Genomic DNA, 19,855 nt, shown 5'->3' with positions numbered 1-19,855 from the left:
AGAAGCAGTTGGGGAGGAAAGGGTTTATTCAGCTTACATTTTTACATTGCTGTTCATCACTGAAAGAAGTCAGGACTAGAACTCAAGCAGGTCAGGGAGCAGGAGCTGATGCAGAGGCCATGGAGGGATGCTCTTTACTGCCTTGCTTAGCCTGCTCTCTTATAGAACCCAAGACTACCAGCGCAGAGATGGCACCACCCACAATGGGCCTTTCCCCCTTGATCACTAATTGAGAAAATGCCTTACAGTTGTATCTCATGGAGGGATTTTATCAACTGAAGCTCCTTTCTCTGTGATAACTCCAACTGTGCCAAGTTGACACAAAACTAGCCAGTACAATTGACCCCTTGTCAACTTGACACACAAACACATCACTAGTAAGCCTCAACCTTTACATTTTTATTCATCCCCAAGGTCTAAACAACTTTAAACATCACACAGGCTTTACATATTCTTAAATTTTCAATCTCTTTAAAATATCCATCTCTTTTAAAATCCAAAGACTTTTTACAATTAAAAGTCTCTTAACTGTGGGCTCCACTAAAATAGTTTTTTCTTAAAGAGGGAAAATATCAAGGCACAGTCACAATCAAAAGCAAAAATCAATCTCCAACCTCCAATGTCTGGGATTCAGCTCACAATCTTCTGGGCTCCTCCAAGGGCTTGGGTCACTTCTCTAGCCATGCCCTTTGTAGCAAACATGTCATCCTCTAGGCTCCAGATGCCTGTACTCCACTGCTGCTGCTCTTGGTGGTCATCTCATGGTACTGTCATCTCCAAAACAACGCATGGCCCCTTCAGTCCTGGGCCATCAATTGCAACTGAGGCTGCACCTTCACCAATGGCCCTCCATGACCTCTCACAGTGCCAAGCCTCAGCTGCTCTGCGTGACACCTTCATGCCTTCAAAACCAATGCCACCTGGGTGACTCTTACACATTACCAAGTCCAGCCACAGCATAAAGTACAACTTTGGCTATCTCTGGAACACAGCCACTGGGCTCTCAGAAAACACTTCCCAGAAGATGGCACCTCAAAGATACTGGTCTCTTCTGAATCACCACTAATTTCTTAGTTCCAGCTAACCAGCATCAATAGTCCCAGTAACAATTTTTTTTGCTTCAGTAGCTCTGATATCTTGTTAATGACAGCTGATTCTTCAGCCCCAGCTAACCAGAACCACAGAACCTTCACAATCAAAAATAGCAATGGCCCTGAAAAGAGTCTTTACTCTTCCCTCTGAAATGTCACAAGCCAGGCCTCCATCTCCTGCATTGTTCTCAACATTATCTTCCAAGCTCCTACACAACATTCGACAGAGCTCTTAACACCAAATAGATCTTCTGGCCCAAAGTTCCAAAGTCCTTCCATTGTCCTCCACAAAATATGATCAGGTTGTCACAGGAATACCCCCACTCTGCTGGTACCAATTTGTCTTAGTAAGGGTTTCTATTCCTGCACAAACATCATGACCAAGAAGCAGTTGGGGAGGAAAGGGTTTATTCAGCTTACATTTTTACATTGCTGTTCATCACTGAAAGAAGTCAGGACTAGAACTCAAGCAGGTCAGGGAGCAGGAGCTGATGCAGAGGCCATGGAGGGATGCTCTTTACTGGCTTGCTTAGCCTGCTCTCTTATAGAACCCAAGACTACCAGCGCAGAGATGGCACCACCCACAATGGGCCTTTCCCCCTTGATCACTAATTGAGAAAATGCCTTACAGTTGTATCTCATGGAGGCATTTTATCAACTGAAGCTCCTTTCTCTGTGATAACTCCAGCTGTGCCAAGTTGACACAAAACTAGCCAGTACAATTGACCCCTTGTCAACTTGACACACAAACACATCACTAGTAAGCCTCAACCTTTACATTTTTATTCATCCCCAAGGTCTAAACAACTTTAAACATCACACAGGCTTTACATATTCTTAAATTTAAAATCTCTTTAAAATATCCATCTCTTTTAAAATCCAAAGACTTTTTACAATTAAAAGTCTCTTAACTGTGGGCTCCACTAAAATAATTTTTTCTTCAAGAGGGAAAATATCAGGGCACAGTCACAATCAAAAGCAAAAATCAATCTCCAAACTCCAATGTCTGTGATTCAGCTCACAATCTTCTGGGCTCCTCCAAGGGCTTGGGTCACTTCTCTAGCCATGCCCTTTGTAGCAAACATGTCATCCTCTAGGCTCCAGATGCCTGTACTCTACTGCTGCTGCTCTTGGTGGTCATCTCATGGTACTATCATCTCCAAAACACCGCATGGCCCCTTCAGTCCTGGGCCATCAATTGCAACTGAGGCTGCACCTTCACCAATGGCCCTCCATGGCCTCTCACAGTGCCAAGCCTTAGCTGCTCTGAGTGACACCTTCATGCCTTCAAAACCAATACCACCTGGGTGACTCTTACACATTACCAAGTCCAGCCACAGCACAAAGTACAACTTTGGCTATCTCTGGAACACAGCCACTGGGCTCTCAGAAAACACTTCCCAGAAGATGGAACCTCAATGATACTGGTCTCTTCTCAGTCACCACTAATTTCTTAGGTCCAGCTAACCAGCATCAATAGTCCCAGTAACACAATTTTTTGTGCTTCAGTAGCTCTGATATCTTGTTAATGACAGCTGATTCTTCAGCCCCAGCTAACCAGAACCACAGAACCTTCACAATCAAAAATAGCAATGGCCCTGAAAAGAGTCTTTACTCTTCCCTCTGAAATGTCACAAGCCAGGCCTCCATCTCCTGCATTGTTCTCAACATTATCTTCCAAGCTCCTACACAACATTCGACAGAGCTCTTAACACCAAATAGATCTTCTGGCCCAAAGTTCCAAAGTCCTTCCATAGTCCTCCACAAAACCTGGTCAGGTTGTCACAGGAATACCTCCACTCTGCTGGTACCAATTTGACTTAGTAAGGGTTTCTATTCCTGCACAAACATCATGACCAAGAAGCAGTTGGGGAGGAAAGGGTTTATTCAGCTTACATTTTTACATTGCTGTTCATCACTGAAAGAAGTCAGGACTAGAACTCAAGCAGGTCAGGGAGCAGGAGCTGATGCAGAGGCCATGGAGGGATGCTCTTTACTGGCTTGCTTAGCCTGCTCTCTTATAGAACCCAAGACTACCAGCCCAAGATGGCACCACCCACAATGCGTCTTTCCCCCTTGATCACTAATTGAGAAAATGCCTTAAAGTTGTACCTCATCGAGGCATTTTATCAAGAGAAGCACTTTTCTCTGTGATATCTCCAGCTGTGCCAAGTTTACACAAAACTAGCCAGTACAATTGACACCTTGTCAACTTGACACACAAACACATCACTAGTAAGCCTCAACCTTTACATTTTTATTCATCCCCAAGGTCTAAACAACTTTAAACATCCCTTAGTCTTTACATATTCTTAAATTTTCAATCTCTTTAAAATATCCATCTCTTTTAAACTCCAAAGTCTTTTTACAATTAAAAGTCTCTTAACTGTGGGCTCCACTAAAATAGTTTCTTCCTTCAAGAGGGAAAATATCAAGGCACAGTCACAATCAAAAGCAAAAATCAATCTCCAACCGTCCAATGCCTGGGATTCAGCTCACAATCTTCTGGGCTCCTCCAAGGGCTTGGGTCACTTCTCTAGCCATGCCCTTTGTAGCAACATGTCATCCTCTAGGCTCCAGATGCCTGTACTCTACTGCTGCTGCTCTTGGTGGTCATCTCATGGTACTATCATCTCCAAAACACCGCATGGCCCCTTCAGTCCTGGGCCATCAATTGCAACTGAGGCTGCACCTTCACCAATGGCCCTCCCATGGCCTCTCACAGTGCCAAGCCTTAGCTGCTCTGAGTGACACCTTCATGCCTTCAAAACCAATACCACCTGGGTGACTCTTACACATTACCAAGTCCAGCCACAGCACAAAGTACAACTTTGGCTATCTCTGGAACACAGCCACTGGGCTCTCAGAAAACACTTCCCAGAAGATGGCACCTCAATGATACTGGTCTCTTCTCAGTCACCACTAATTTCTTAGCTCCAGCTAACCAGCATCAATAGTCCCAGTAACACAATTTTTTGTGCTTCAGTAGCTCTGATATCTTGTTAATGACAGCTGATTCTTCAGCCCCAGCTAACCAGAACCACAGAACCTTCACAATCAAAAATAGCAATGGCCCTGAAAAGAGTCTTTACTCTTCCCTCTGAAATGTCACAAGCCAGGCCTCCATCTCCTGCATTGTTCTCAACATTATCTTCCAAGCTCCTACACAACATTCGACAGAGCTCTTAACACCAAATAGATCTTCTGGCCCAAAGTTCCAAAGTCCTTCCATAGTCCTCCACAAAACCTGGTCAGGTTGTCACAGGAATACCCCCACTCTGCTGGTACCAATTTGACTTAGTAAGGGTTTCTATTCCTGCACAAACATCATGACCAAGAAGCAGTTGGGGAGGAAAGGGTTTATTCAGCTTACATTTTTACATTGCTGTTCATCACTGAAAGAAGTCAGGACTAGAACTCAAGCAGGTCAGGGAGCAGGAGCTGATGCAGAGGCCATGGAGGGATGCTCTTTACTGGCTTGCTTAGCCTGCTCTCTTATAGAACCCAAGACTACCAGCCCCAGATGGCACCACCCACAATGCGTCTTTCCCCCTTGATCACTAATTGAGAAAATGCTTTAAGTTGTACCTCATCGAGGCATTTTATCAAGAGAAGCACTTTTCTCTGTGATATCTCCAGCTGTGCCAAGTTTACACAAAACTAGCCAGTACAATTGACACCTTGTCAACTTGACACACAAACACATCACTAGTAAGCCTCAACCTTTACATTTTTATTCATCCCCAAGGTCTAAACAACTTTAAACATCCCTTAGTCTTTACATATTCTTAAATTTTCAATCTCTTTAAAATATCCATCTCTTTTAAACTCCAAAGTCTTTTTACAATTAAAAGTCTCTTAACTGTGGGCTCCACTAAAATAGTTTCTTCCTTCAAGAGGGAAAATATCAAGGCACAGTCACAATCAAAAGCAAAAATCAATCTCCAACCGTCCAATGCCTGGGATTCAGCTCACAATCTTCTGGGCTCCTCCAAGGGCTTGGGTCACTTCTCTAGCCATGCCCTTTGTAGCAAACATGTCATCCTTTAGGCTGCAGATGCCTGTACTCCACTGCTGCTGCTCTTGGTGGTCATCTCATGGTACTGTCATCTCCAAAACACCGCACGGACCCTTCAGTCCTGGGCCATCAATTGCAACTGAGGCTGCACCTTCACCAATGGCCCTCCATGGCCTCTCACAGTGCCAAGCCTCAGCTGCTCTGCGTGACACCTTCATGCCTTCAAAACCAATACCACCTGGGTGACTCTTACACATTACCAAGTCCAGCCACAGCACAAAGTACAACTTTGGCTATCTCTGGAACACAGCCACTGTGCTCTCAGAAAACACTTCCCAGAAGATGGCACCTCAATGATACTGGTCTCTTCTCAATCACCACTAATTTCTTAGCTCCAGCTAACCAGCATAATAGTCCCAGTAACACAATTTTTTTTGCTTTAGTAGCTCTGATATCTTGTTAATGACAGCTGATTCTTCAGCCCCAGCTAACTAGAACCACAGAACCTTCACAATCAAAAATAGCAATGGCCCTGAAAAGAGTCTTTACTCTTCCCTCTGAAATGTCACAAGCCAGGCCTCCATCTCCTGCATTGTTCTCAACATTATCTTCCAAGCTCCTACACAACATTCGACAGAGCTCTTAACACCAAATAGATCTTCTGGCCCAAAGTTCCAAAGTCCTTCCATAGTCCTCCACAAAACCTGGTCAGGTTGTCACAGGAATACCCCCACTCTGCTGGTACCAATTTGTCATAGTAAGTGTTTCTATTCCTGCACAAACATCATGACCAAAAAGCAGTTGGGGAGGAAAGGGTTTATTCAGCTTACATTTTTACATTGCTGTTCATCACTGAAAGAAGTCAGGACTAGAACTCAAGCAGGTCAGGGAGCAGGAGCTGATGCAGAGGCCATGGAGGGATGCTCCTTACTGGCTTGCTTAGCCTGCTCTCTTATAGAACCCAAGACTACCAGCCCAGAGATGGCACCACCCACAATGGGCCTTTCCCCCTTGATCACTAATTGAGAAAATGCCTTACAGTTGTATCTCATGGAGGCATTTTATCAACTGAAGCTCCTTTCTCTGTGATATCTCCAGCTGTGCCAAGTTTACACAAAACTAGCCAGTACAATTGACCCCTTGTCAACTTGACACACAAACACATCACTAGTAAGCCTCAACCCTTACATTTTTATTCATCCCCAAGGTCTAAACAACTTTAAACATCCCACAGTCTTTACATATTCTTAAATTTTCAATCTCTTTAAAATATCCATCTCTTTTAAAATCCAAAGTCTTTTTACAATTAAAAGTCTCTTAACTGTGGGTTCCACTAAAATAGTTTCTTCCTTCAAGAGGGAAAATATCAAGGCACAGTCACAATCAAAAGCAAAAATCAATCTCCAACCGTCCAATGTCTGGGATTCAGCTCAAAATCTTCTGGGCTCCTCCAAGGGCTTGGGTCACTTCTCTAGCCATGCCCTTTGTAGCAACATGTCATCCTCTAGGCTCCAGATGCCTGTACTCTACTGCTGCTGCTCTTGGTGGTCATCTCATGGTACTATCATCTCCAAAACACCGCATGGCCCCTTCAGTCCTGGGCCATCAATTGCAACTGAGGCTGCACCTTCACCAATGGCCCTCCATGGCCTCTCACAGTGCCAAGCCTTAGCTGCTCTGAGTGACACCTTCATGCCTTCAAAACCAATACCACCTGGGTGACTCTTACACATTACCAAGTCCAGCCACAGCACAAAGTACAACTTTGGCTATCTCTGGAACACAGCCACTGGGCTCTCAGAAAATACTTCCCAGAAGATGGAACCTCAATGATACTGGTCTCTTCTCAGTCACCACTAATTTCTTAGGTCCAGCTAACCAGCATCAATAGTCCCAGTAACACAATTTTTTGTGCTTCAGTAGCTCTGATATCTTGTTAATGACAGCTGATTCTTCAGCCCCAGCTAACCAGAACCACAGAACCTTCACAATCAAAAATAGCAATGGCCCTGAAAAGAGTCTTTACTCTTCCCTCTGAAATGTCACAAGCCAGGCCTCCATCTCCTGCATTGTTCTCAACATTATCTTCCAAGCTCCTACACAACATTCGACAGAGCTCTTAACACCAAATAGATCTTCTGGCCCAAAGTTCCAAAGTCCTTCCATAGTCCTCCACAAAACCTGGTCAGGTTGTCACAGGAATACCCCCACTCTGCTGGTACCAATTTGACTTAGTAAGGGTTTCTATTCCTGCACAAACATCATGACCAAGAAGCAGTTGGGGAGGAAAGGGTTTATTCAGCTTACATTTTTACATTGCTGTTCATCACTGAAAGAAGTCAGGACTAGAACTCAAGCAGGTCAGGGAGCAGGAGCTGATGCAGAGGCCATGGAGGGATGCTCTTTACTGGCTTGCTTAGCCTGCTCTCTTATAGAACCCAAGACTACCAGCCCAAGATGGCACCACCCACAATGCGTCTTTCCCCCTTGATCACTAATTGAGAAAATGCTTTAAGTTGTACCTCATCGAGGCATTTTATCAAGAGAAGCACTTTTCTCTGTGATATCTCCAGCTGTGCCAAGTTTACACAAAACTAGCCAGTACAATTGACACCTTGTCAACTTGACACACAAACACATCACTAGTAAGCCTCAACCTTTACATTTTTATTCATCCCCAAGGTCTAAACAACTTTAAACATCCCTTAGTCTTTACATATTCTTAAATTTTCAATCTCTTTAAAATATCCATCTCTTTTAAACTCCAAAGTCTTTTTACAATTAAAAGTCTCTTAACTGTGGGCTCCACTAAAATAGTTTCTTCCTTCAAGAGGGAAAATATCAAGGCACAGTCACAATCAAAAGCAAAAATCAATCTCCAACCGTCCAATGCCTGGGATTCAGCTCACAATCTTCTGGGCTCCTCCAAGGGCTTGGGTCACTTCTCTAGCCATGCCCTTTGTAGCAAACATGTCATCCTTTAGGCTGCAGATTCCTGTACTCCACTGCTGCTGCTCTTGGTGGTCATCTCATGGTACTGTCATCTCCAAAACACCGCATGGACCCTTCAGTCCTGGGCCATCAATTGCAACTGAGGCTGCACCTTCACCAATGGCCCTCCATGGCCTCTCACAGTGCCAAGCCTCAGCTGCTCTGCGTGACACCTTCATGCCTTCAAAACCAATACCACCTGGGTGACTCTTACACATTACCAAGTCCAGCCACAGCACAAAGTACAACTTTGGCTATCTCTGGAACACAGCCACTGTGCTCTCAGAAAACACTTCCCAGAAGATGGCACCTCAATGATACTGGTCTCTTCTCAATCACCACTAATTTCTTAGCTCCAGCTAACCAGCATAATAGTCCCAGTAACACAATTTTTTTTGCTTTAGTAGCTCTGATATCTTGTTAATGACAGCTGATTCTTCAGCCCCAGCTAACCAGAACCACAGAACCTTCACAATCAAAAATAGCAATGGCCCTGAAAAGAGTCTTTACTCTTCCCTCTGAAATGTCACAAGCCAGGCCTCCATCTCCTGCATTGTTCTCAACATTATCTTCCAAGCTCCTACACAACATTCGACAGAGCTCTTAACACCAAATAGATCTTCTGGCCCAAAGTTCCAAAGTCCTTCCATAGTCCTCCACAAAACCTGGTCAGGTTGTCACAGGAATACCCCCACTCTGCTGGTACCAATTTGTCTTAGTAAGGATTTCTATTCCTGCACAAACATCATGACCAAGAAGCAGTTGGGGAGGAAAGGGTTTATTCAGCTTACATTTTTACATTGCTGTTCATCACTGAAAGAAGTCAGGACTAGAACTCAAGCAGGTCAGGGAGCAGGAGCTGATGCAGAGGCCATGGAGGGATGCTCCTTACTGGCTTGCTTAGCCTGCTCTCTTATAGAACCCAAGACTACCAGCCCAGAGATGGCACCACACACAATGGGCCTTTCCCCCTTGATCACTAATTGAGAAAATGCCTTACAGTTGTATCTCATGGAGGCATTTTATCAACTGAAGCTCCTTTCTCTGTGATATCTCCAGCTGTGCCAAGTTTACACAAAACTAGCCAGTACAATTGACCCCTTGTCAACTTGACACACGAACACATCACTAGTAAGCCTCAACCCTTACATTTTTATTCATCCCCAAGGTCTAAACAACTTTAAACATCCCACAGTCTTTACATATTCTTAAATTTTCAATCTCTTTAAAATATCCATCTCTTTTAAAATCCAAAGTCTTTTTACAATTAAAAGTCTCTTAACTGTGGGTTCCACTAAAATAGTTTCTTCCTTCAAGAGGGAAAATATCAAGGCACAGTCACAATCAAAAGCAAAAATCAATCTCCAACCGTCCAATGTCTGGGATTCAGCTCACAATCTTCTAGGCTCCTCCAAGGGCTTGGGTCACTTCTCTAGCCATGCCCTTTGTAGCAAACATGTCATCCTCTAGGCTCCAGATGCCTGTACACCACTGCTGCTGCTCTTGGTGGTCATCTCATGGTACTGTCATCTCCAAAACACCTCATGGCCCCTTCAGTCCTGGGCCATCAATTGCAACTGAGGCTGCACCTTCACCAATGGCCCTCCATGGCCTCTCACAGTGCCAAGCCTCAGCTGCTCTGCGTGACACCTTCATGCCTTCAAAACCAATACCACCTGGGTGACTCTTACACATTACCAAGTCCAGCCACAGCACAAAGTACAACTTTGGCTATCTCTGGAACACAGCCACTGTGCTTTCAGAAAACACTTTCCAGAAGATGGCACCTCAATGATACTGGTCTCTTCTCAATCACCACTAATTTCTTAGCTACAGCTAACCAGCATCAATAGTCCCAGTAACACAATTTTTTTGCTTTAGTAGCTCTGATATCTTGTTAATGACAGCTGATTCTTCAGCCCCAGCTAACCAGAACCACAGAACCTTCACAATCAAAAATAGCAATGGCCCTGAAAAGAGTCTTTACTCTTCCCTCTGAAATGTCACAAGCCAGGCCTCCATCTCCTGCATTGTTCTCAACATTATCTTCCAAGCTCCTACACAACATTCGACAGAGTTCTTAACACCAAATAGATCTTCTGGCCCAAAGTTCCAAAGTCCTTCCATAGTCCTCCACAAAACCTGGTCAGGTTGTCACAGGAATACCCCACTCTGCTGGTACCAATTTGTCTTAGTAAGGGTTTCTATTCCTGCACAAACATCATGACCAAGAAGTAGTTGGGGAGGAAAGGGTTTGTTCAGCTTACATTTTTACATTACTGTTCATCACTGAAAAAACTCAGGACTAGAACTCAAGCAGGTCCGGGAGTAGTAGCTGATGCAGAGGCCATGGAGGGATGCTCTTTACTGGCTTGCTTAGCCTGTTCTCTTATAGAACCCAAGACTTCCAGCCCAGAGATGATATCACCCACAATGGGCCTTTCCCCCTTGATCACTAATTGGGAAAATGCCTTACAGTTGTATCTCATGGAGGCATTTTATCAACTGAAGCTCCTTTCTCTGTGATAACTCCAACTGTGCCAAGTTTACACAAAACTAGCCAGTACAATTGACCCCTTGTCAACTTGACACACAAACACATCACTAGTAAGCCTCAACCCTTACATTCTTATTCATCGCCAAGATCTAAATAACTTTAAATGTCCCACAGTCTTTACATATTCTTAAAATTTCAATCTCTTTAAAATATCCATGTCTTTCAAAATCCAAAGTCCTTTTACAATTAAAAGTCTCTTAACTGTGGGCTCCACTAAAACAGTTTCCTTTGTTCCATCCAATATATGACTGTGAGCATCCACTTCTGTATTTGCCAGGCACTGGCATAGCCTCTCAAGAGGCTATATCAGAGCCTCTCATAGCTATATCAGAGTCCTGGTGGCTAAATCTTGCTGTCATATGCAATAGTGTCTAGGTTTGGTGGTTGTATATGGGATGGATACCCAGGTGGGGCAGTCTCTGGATAGTCCTTTCTTCCATCTCAGCTCCAAAATTTGTCTCTGTAACTCCTTCCATGAGTATTTTGTTCCCCGTTCTAAGAAGGAACGAAGTATCTACACTTTGGTCTTTTTTCTTCTTGAGTTTCACGTGTTTTGCAAATTTTATTCTAAGTTTCTGGGCTAATCTCCACTAATCAGTGAATGCATATCATGTGTGTTCTTTTGTTATTGGGTTACCTCACACAGGATGATATCCTCCAGATCCATCCATTTGCCTAAGAATTTCATAAATTCATTGTTTTTAATAGCAGAGTAGTACTCCATTGTGTAAATGTACCACAATTTCTGTATCCATTACTCTGTTGAGGGACATCTGGGTTCTTTCCAATTTCTGGCTATTATAAGTAAGGCTGCTATGAACATAGTGGAGCATGTGTATACACATGGGTATACATGGATGGGTCCATGGCTCCAGCTACATATGTAATAGAGAATTGTCTTATCTGGCATCTATTGGAGGGGAGAAGTTTATTCCTGTGGAGGCTTGTTGCCCCAGCATAGAGGTATGCTAGAGGGTTGAGGCAGGAATGAGTGGGTGGGTAGGGGAGCACCCTTTTAGAGGCAAAGGAGAGGAGAGGTAGTATGGGGATTTGCTGAGGGGAGACTGGAAAGAAAGACAATATTTGAAACGTAAATAAATAAAATAACCAATTAATTTAAAAAGCAATTCTGTCTTCTTCGTGGGGGAAAACTCAGTCACTGTAGAATTGAGAGGATGAAGGGTTCCCTAGGAAGAAGAAACTCCTATTATAATCCTAGGCTGATTCCTTACTGTTATCAACTGAAATCCATACTGTGATTGTAAAAATATAGTTTACATGCTTTTCTGACATCTCTGTTACCATGTCATCTTCCCTGCCCCATTTTTCCTCGTGCCTCATTACACAATTGTATTTCAGTATTTTTGTGAAGCCCTCGTGGTGGTTTGCCATTTTCCTTTCCTCCTATTTTTTAATTACTGATTGTCATTAATGTCTATGTTACTATCATTTTGATGTAACTTATACACAATTGAAAGGTAAATTTCATGTATGCTAAAACATTGAATGTATTTAAAAGTAACTTTCAGATTGGTACATTCAGATGCTGTCTCCAGGAGGCACACTCATATCTGAAGAAGAAAGAAGGGACCACCTCTTCTTTGGAATAAAATTAAGACAGTTCTAATGAGTTCTATATTTATTCTGGTGCCAATAATATAAGAACAAAGTCTGCCCCACTTTGTTATTTTCTTTGTTTCTATCTTCAGATGTTATACTGATGAAAGAATTAAAACGTCATACATACAATGTATGCATGTGGAATATTTGAAGGTGACTGATCATATGACTACCATAGGAAAACTTTTGTTTTGACCAGTAATACATTGTTTCTTAACAGTTAAATGAACAAATATTCATAAACATAATACAGTAAATATGAAAAAATAAAAGTACATTTTTATAATAATGTTATTTGTAAAAAAAAAAAAAATGTTCTTGGTACAACTGGAAAAATAGGTTCAATAGAAATTGCATGAACCTGGAGTTTGAAGTAATAACATTCCTTTCTCTACAACTTCTGCCTGCATGGAAATAACTTTCTAATGGTTTGACTTATTTTCACTCCTTCTCAGATTGGACCTTAGCTCAGATATGCTCAAGAAATTCCAGGACTCATGCTTATGCTTCAGTGAAGTAAGTTTTCACCTCCATACATCAGCATTAGATTTATCAGGAAAAGAGGGAAGAACAAGAATTTGCCTGCTCCAAAAACCTAATTTGGAAGCTAAATGTTCAAGTAAAACAAGTAGAAGAATGCTAGCAGGGCCTTCACAGATATCTCCCAAGGAACCTAGACAATGATTAACATTTCATTGCTTTTTCTACATCCACAGTTCCTTCATTCCTCTCATTCATCCTACTCTCTGTGGCAAGTGGCACAGAAGATTAAGGACTTAGTCTTCTCTAACAATAACACACAAGATACTAATAATGTCCTCCTAGCCTCCTAAGAGAATACTGTGATTCGCCATGTGTCCTTACCTGTGACTTCTGGATACGTCATCAGGAGCAAGAGTGCATATCTCAGTGTTGTGCTTGTCTCTGTCCCAGCACCTAAAAAAATCAGTCACAGTCGTTGATAAAATTTTAAGGGTCAACTCCGAGTAATGATTGTGGTATTCCTAAGAGTTGTTTGATGAAATTATCTGATAAAGTGTTTACTAGCACCTATGATAACAATAACTCTACAATATCACACAATTTTCTATTGTTGCCAACACAGAACTTGAAAACATAGTTCCAGAAGAAATTAACACACCATTGCAGAGATTGATTGATACATAAGATCTAAATTTCATTTCCTACACTCTGATTTTTTTCCCTTGAATTCATGGATACTCTACACCTAAATTTGTACATTGCATGACCTTTAAGTCTTAAAAAATATGTAAATGAAAAAATATGTAAAGGTCCATATGGTAAATATAGTGAGAAAAAAATCGAAGGCATTTGACTCTAACAAGTTGGGGATCCTCTGTTATACTATGATTAGACTGAAATCCAGGCTGGTTCCACTGGAGTTAAATAAACCTGTTCTTTAACAGATTCATACTAGACTTAAATCAATAGAATTAGGAAAGTGGGACACACTGTGCTAGATGTTTCAAGCTTATACCACATACTTGATATTCATTTCTTTGTCCAGAATTTTCATGGACTCAACATTGCTTCAGACTTACAGTAAAGTTAAACTTGTAAAAACGATAAAAGTACAAATATATGGAAGGAACAAATATGACTATGTTAGATTATATATGTATGAAATTCCCAAAAATACAGAAAATTTTTTTATTTTCTATGCAAAAGCAGGAGGTTTATTTTCCTGCGTGCTGGGATCAACCTTCAATTAGTCCCTCAGGCACATGACTAGAAAGTGACCCCAAATGGCTATTACACACAGTTTTTATGCTTTTCTAGGGGCACAATCTAAATCATCAAGGTTACAATTCAAATTTATTGGCTAAGCATATTGACCTAAAATCTATTGTCTAGCATGCATGGCAGGCTTTTGAACTCTGCCTGGGACTTTCAAGAGGTTCAAGTGACTATCAGTCAGTACATTCTGAGAAGTTTTATTCAAGAATGTTCCTGTGGGTGGAGAATGGAATTTGGCCTAGCCTGAAAATTCTTCTTTAAAGGTAGAAAAAAAAAGATGCCATACCTGCCATAAAACAAATGTTAGAAACACTCAATAATAATTGAGAAAATTTGGCAATAAGTCAATGACATCTTGAATAATAAAAAAATCCCCATTAATAATAAGCTAAAAGGTAAATATAAAAATAATATATTTTTCTATTAAATCCTCTTTTCTTTTCTAAAATTCCTAAAGCACAAAACAATAATTATACATGAAAATTTGCTTACACAATGTGTTAAAGATATAATAAATGAAAATCACTTAATAGGGTAGATTTGGAGAAGCAGTGAAAAACAGAGAATATAATGCTTATTGGACATAATAGCTTAAACTCTATGATATGATTGTGTTGGTTTCCATCTCTCCTGCCCTTTGTATTGTCTTTCTCCCCAGTTATATTGCTTTTTTATGTGGAGATAAATGTGAATATGTTCTCATTAACCAAGTCCTATTGTGTGTTGCTGAATCCAGCTTGTATATTTACACATACAATAAGTATTCAAGTTTGTTTTCAAATGACACTGGACTGAGCCTTTACATATCCCTGGAAAATATGTAAGTATTCAGAAAATGAGGAAATACTTGAAAAATCAGATAAATGAGTGTATATCAACACTTTACCTGCTTGCACTTAATTAGGTAATAATCAATAAAGTCCAGAGGATTTGTAACATCCAGTGATTCTTGATGTTCTTTTATTTTCTTCAGAATGTAGATTTCAATGTAATAAGCATTTTCAGGTACTGTCTTATGACTTCCTGGACAATAAACAATGAGAACGGGGGAAAACTACATAACTACAAGAAAAAGAACAGGAATTTATTAAATGCATGAGGTATAATAAAAAATATATACATACTATAACATAGCAATCCTGATTTAGATTTATAGTTCAATATATGACTGATATTCACATTGAAGAAGAGTTGCCCTATTTTATACGCAGTAATTTTCTGTGCTAGTAGAAGAATTGAGAAAGAAAATCTTTCCCATATAATCAAAGTTCATAATAAATTTTTCCACATTCAGGAATAAGTCATTTCTGCCTTATAAATTTGAAATGTCATATGATATAAATTACTCCAATTCATACACTTTAGATGCCAACAGAAGTTAAGATAGTGGGGTAACTTATTTACTGCAGAAAGTTAGTATCTACAAACATATTTCCTATCAGCCAACCTCTGGCATGGAATAAGAACATAGAAGTAAGTGGGCCTTTAAAGTTGCTTTGACAACAATTACACACCTTTAGTGACTTCTCACTAGTCCATAAATAGTATATAGGCAGAATTCAGGAAATACTAATTCAGAGTAAAAATGATTGTGAAGGTGCTTGTGGTCATCAAACTATAAAACCATTCATACTGTCATTTCTTCCTGTTCTCTTTTAGGGAGAATTCAAAGTAAACTGGCAAACATTTAAATGATTCCAGGGCTTCCTGAGTATTTATACCAAATTTTCTTTAGCAGACAATTTTCTGTCTAAACTAAGATATGTCTGCCAAATACTGGAATGAAGATAGGCTTAATTGTTGACTGTACAAGAACTTGTGGGTAGTACAATAATGTTCTATGAGTGACTAGATCTCTTTCTCAAAAAATTCAATGAATTAATTTACAGAAAACGTTCTCTGAAAGTCAATGATAAAAACCATCAGATAGGGAGCTAAGCACCTTGAGCCATCATTGCATTTGTTCTTTGTTTTTCTGTTTGTTTAGCAAAGGACTTAGACCTCCCTTCCATATATCCTTCACGTAATATTCTAGGCATGACATGGGGTACCATCACATCACTGTTAGTCCACATAGAATTTGACCTGTGAGAAAGAATGGCCATAAGTTTCTTCTCAGAAGGAAAGGAATTCTACTTCACCTGTATCCATGGGGTGCTCACAATCTTGGTGTTCTCATTGATTTTTTCCATCAAGCTAAGGAAATCCTGATCTTTATAATCAAAATGATTCTGGAAAATAATGGAGCAGGTGACATTGCAAGGAGCACAGCCCAGAATGAAAGTAGGATCACAAAGTGAGCCTGAAAAGTGGGAAACAATTGTAATATGTTATTAAAATATACCAAGAGGGCACTTTATCCTTATTAATGAGTAAAGTCACTTTACAAATTTTAAGCAGTATATTCTCTATACATGCAAATAGCAATAACTTTTATCTTAAATCCTAATTAACTTCACTGAAACATGATTTTCAATCTTTTTTTTCTTTTTTTTTTAATTAGGTACTTTCTTCATTTAAATTTCCAGTGCTATCCCAAAAGTCCCCCGTACCCTCCTCCCCCACCCCCGACTTCCCTATCCATCCACTCCCACTTCTTGGCCCTGGCATTCCCCTGTACTGAGGCATATAGAGTCTGCAAGACCAAGGGGCCTCTCTTCCCAATGATGGCCGACTAGGCCATCTTCTGCTACATATGCAGCTAGAGACACAAGCTCTGGGGGTACTGGCTAGTTCATATTGCTGTTCCACCTATAGGGTTGCAGATCCCCCCAGCTCCTTGGGTACTTTCTCTAGCTCCTCCATTGGGGGCCCTGTAATCCATCCAATAGCTGACTGTGAGCATGCACTTTTGTGTTTGCTAGGCCCCGGCATAGCCTCACAAGAGACAGCTTAGGCAAATGGATGGACCTAGAGGGCATCATCCTGAGTGAGGTAACCCAATCACTAAAGAACTCACATGATATGTACTCACTGATAAGTGGATATTAGACCAGAAACTTAGAATACCCAAGATATAAGATACAATTTGCTAAACACATGAAACTCAAGAAGAACGAAGACCAAAGTGTGGACACTTTGCCCCTTCTTAGAACTGGGAACAAAACACCCATGGAAGGAGTTATAGAGACAAAGTTTGGAGCTGAGACAAAAGGATGGACCATCTAGAGACTGCCATACCCGGGGATCCTTCCTATAATCAGCCTCCAAACGCTGACATCATTGCATACACTAGCAAGATTTTCAGTCTTTTTTCACTTTATTTTGAAGAAATAACATAAAGAAAAGGTTCTTACTCGAGCCCCGGGCTTCCTTGCCAGTGGAGTCGCCTGACACCCTCAAGGGCCCACACAGGATTCCCCAAGGGATCCTAAGACCTCTGGTGAGTGGAACACAGCGCCTGCCCCAATCCAATCGCGCGGAACCTGAGACTCCGGTACATAGGGAAGCAGACTACCCGGGCCTGACACGGGGCAAAAGCCCCTTCCGCTCCACTCGAGCCCCGGCCTTCCTTGCCAGCAGAGTCGCCTGACACCAGCAAGGGCCCACACAGGATTCCCCACGGGATCCTAAGACCTCGGGTGAGTGGAACACAGCGCCTACCCCAATCCAATCGCACGGAACCTGAGACTGCGGTACATAGGGAAGCAGACTACCCAGGCCTGACCCGGGGCAAAAGCCCCTTCCGCTCCACTCGAGCCCCAGCCTTCCTTGCCAGCAGAGTCGCCTGACACCCGCAAGGGCCTACACAGGATTCCCCACAGGATCTTAAGACCTCGGGTGAGTGGAACACAGCGCCGGCCCCAATCCAATCGCGCGGAACCTGAGACTGCGGTACATAGGGAAGCAGACTACCCGGGCCTGACACGGGGCAAAAGCCCCTTCCGCTCCACTCCAGCCCAGGGCTTCCTGGCGAGCGGAGTTGCCTGACACCCGCAAGGGCCCACACAGGATTCCCCACGGGATCCTAAGACCTCGGGTGAGTGGAACACAGCGCCGGCCCCAATCCAATCGCGCGGAACCTGAGACTGTGGTACATAGGGAAGCAGACTACCCGGGCCTGACACGGGGCAAAAGCCCCTTCCGCTCCACTCGAGCCCCGGGCTTCCTTGCCAGCAGAGTTGCCTGACACCCGCAAGGGCCTACACAGGATTCCCCACGGGATCCTAAGACCTCTAGTGAGTGGAACACAACTTCTGCCAGGAGTCCAGTTCGAACACCAGATATCTGGGTACCTTCCTTGCAAGAAGAGAGCTTTCCTGCAGAGAATACTCTACCCACTGAAACCAAGGAGAGTGCTACCCTCCCAGGTCTGCTTATAGAGGCTAACAGAGTCACCTGAAGTACAAGCTCTTAACAGAGACAACTATAACAGCTAGCTTCAGAGATTACCAGATGGCGAAAGGCAAACGTAAGAATCCTACTAACAGAAATCAAGACCACTCACCATCATCAGAACGCAGCACTCCCACCCCACCTAGTCCTGGGCACCCCAACACCACCGAAAATCTAGACCCAGATTTAAAAGCATTTTTCATGATGATGATAGAGGACATCAAGAAGGACTTTCATAAGTCACTTAAAGAATTACAGGAGAGCACTGCTAAAGAGTTACAGGCCCTTAAAGAAAAGCAGGAAAACACAGCCAAACAGGTAGAAGTCCTTAAAGAAAAACAGGAAAACACATCCAAACAGGTAATGGAAATGAACAAAACCATACTAGAACTAAAAAGGGAAGTAGACACAGTAAAGAAAACCCAAAGCTAGGCAACGCTGGAGATAGAAACCCTAGGAAAGAGATCTGGAACCATAGATGCGAGCATCAGCAACAGAATACAAGAAATGGAAGAGAGAATCTCAGGTGCAGAAGATTCCATAGAGAACATCGACACAACAGTCAAAGAAAATACAAATTGCAAAAGGATCCTAACTCAAAACATCCAGGAAATACAGGACACAATGAGAAGACCAAACCTACGGGTAATAGGAATTGATGAGAATGAAGATTTTCAACTTAAAGGGCCAGCTAATATCTTCAACAAAATAATTGAAGAAAACTTCCCAAACATAAGAAAGAGATGCCCATGAAGATAAAAGAAGCCTACAGAACTCCAAATAGACTGGACCAGAAAAGAAATGCCTCCCAACACATAATAATCAGAACAACAAATGCACTAAAAAAAGATAGAATATTAAAAGCAGTAAGGGAGAAAGGTCAAGTAACATATAAAGGCAGGCCTATCAGAATTACACCAGACTTTTCACCAGAGACTATGAAAGCCAGAAGAGCCTGGACAGATGTTATACAGACACTAAGAGAACACAAATGCCAGCCCAGGTTAATATACCCGGCCAAACTCTCAATTACCATAGATGGAGAAACCAAAGTATTCCACGACAAATCCAAATTCATACAATATCTTTCCACGAATCCAGCCCTTCAAAGGATAATAACAGAAAAGAAGCAATACAAGGACGGAAATCACGCCCTAGAACAAACAAGAAAGTAATCCCTCAACAAACCAAAAAGAAGTCAGCCACAAGAACAGAATGCCAACTCTAACAACAAAAATAAAAGGAAGCAACAATTACTTTTCCTTAATATCTCTTAATATTAATGGACTCAATTCCCCAATAAAAAGAAATAGACTAACAGACTGGCTACACAAACAGGACCCAACATTCTGCTGCTTACAGGAAACCCATCTCAGGGAAAAAGACAGACTCTACCTCAGAGTGAAAGGCTGGAAAACAATTTTCCAAGCAAATGGTCTGAAGAAACAAGCTGGAGTAGCCATTCTAATATCGGATAAAATCGAC

At 41.9% G+C, this 19,855-nt stretch overlaps 1 pseudogene across 1 annotated transcript in view; it reads right to left on the bottom strand.

Moving 5' to 3' along the window:
- Positions 1-19,855, bottom strand: part of Cyp2c53-ps (cytochrome P450, family 2, subfamily c, polypeptide 53-ps) — a 45,484-nt pseudogene that overhangs the window by 8,150 nt on the left and 17,479 nt on the right. Inside the window, exons 4-6 of the transcript NR_033614.2 lie at positions 16,177-16,337; positions 14,922-15,097; positions 13,142-13,213 (exon numbers count right to left, since the gene is read on the bottom strand). The product of NR_033614.2 is annotated as a cytochrome P450, family 2, subfamily c, polypeptide 53-ps (transcript). The remainder of the gene's footprint in view (positions 1-13,141; positions 13,214-14,921; positions 15,098-16,176; positions 16,338-19,855) is intronic.

Source organism: Mus musculus, chromosome 19, assembly GCF_000001635.26.
Source record: "Mus musculus strain C57BL/6J chromosome 19, GRCm38.p6 C57BL/6J".
Lineage (NCBI taxonomy): Eukaryota > Metazoa > Chordata > Mammalia > Rodentia > Muridae > Mus > Mus musculus.
The sequence above is the reverse complement of the archived record's forward strand: the minus strand, read 5'-3'. Positions and strand labels throughout refer to the sequence as shown.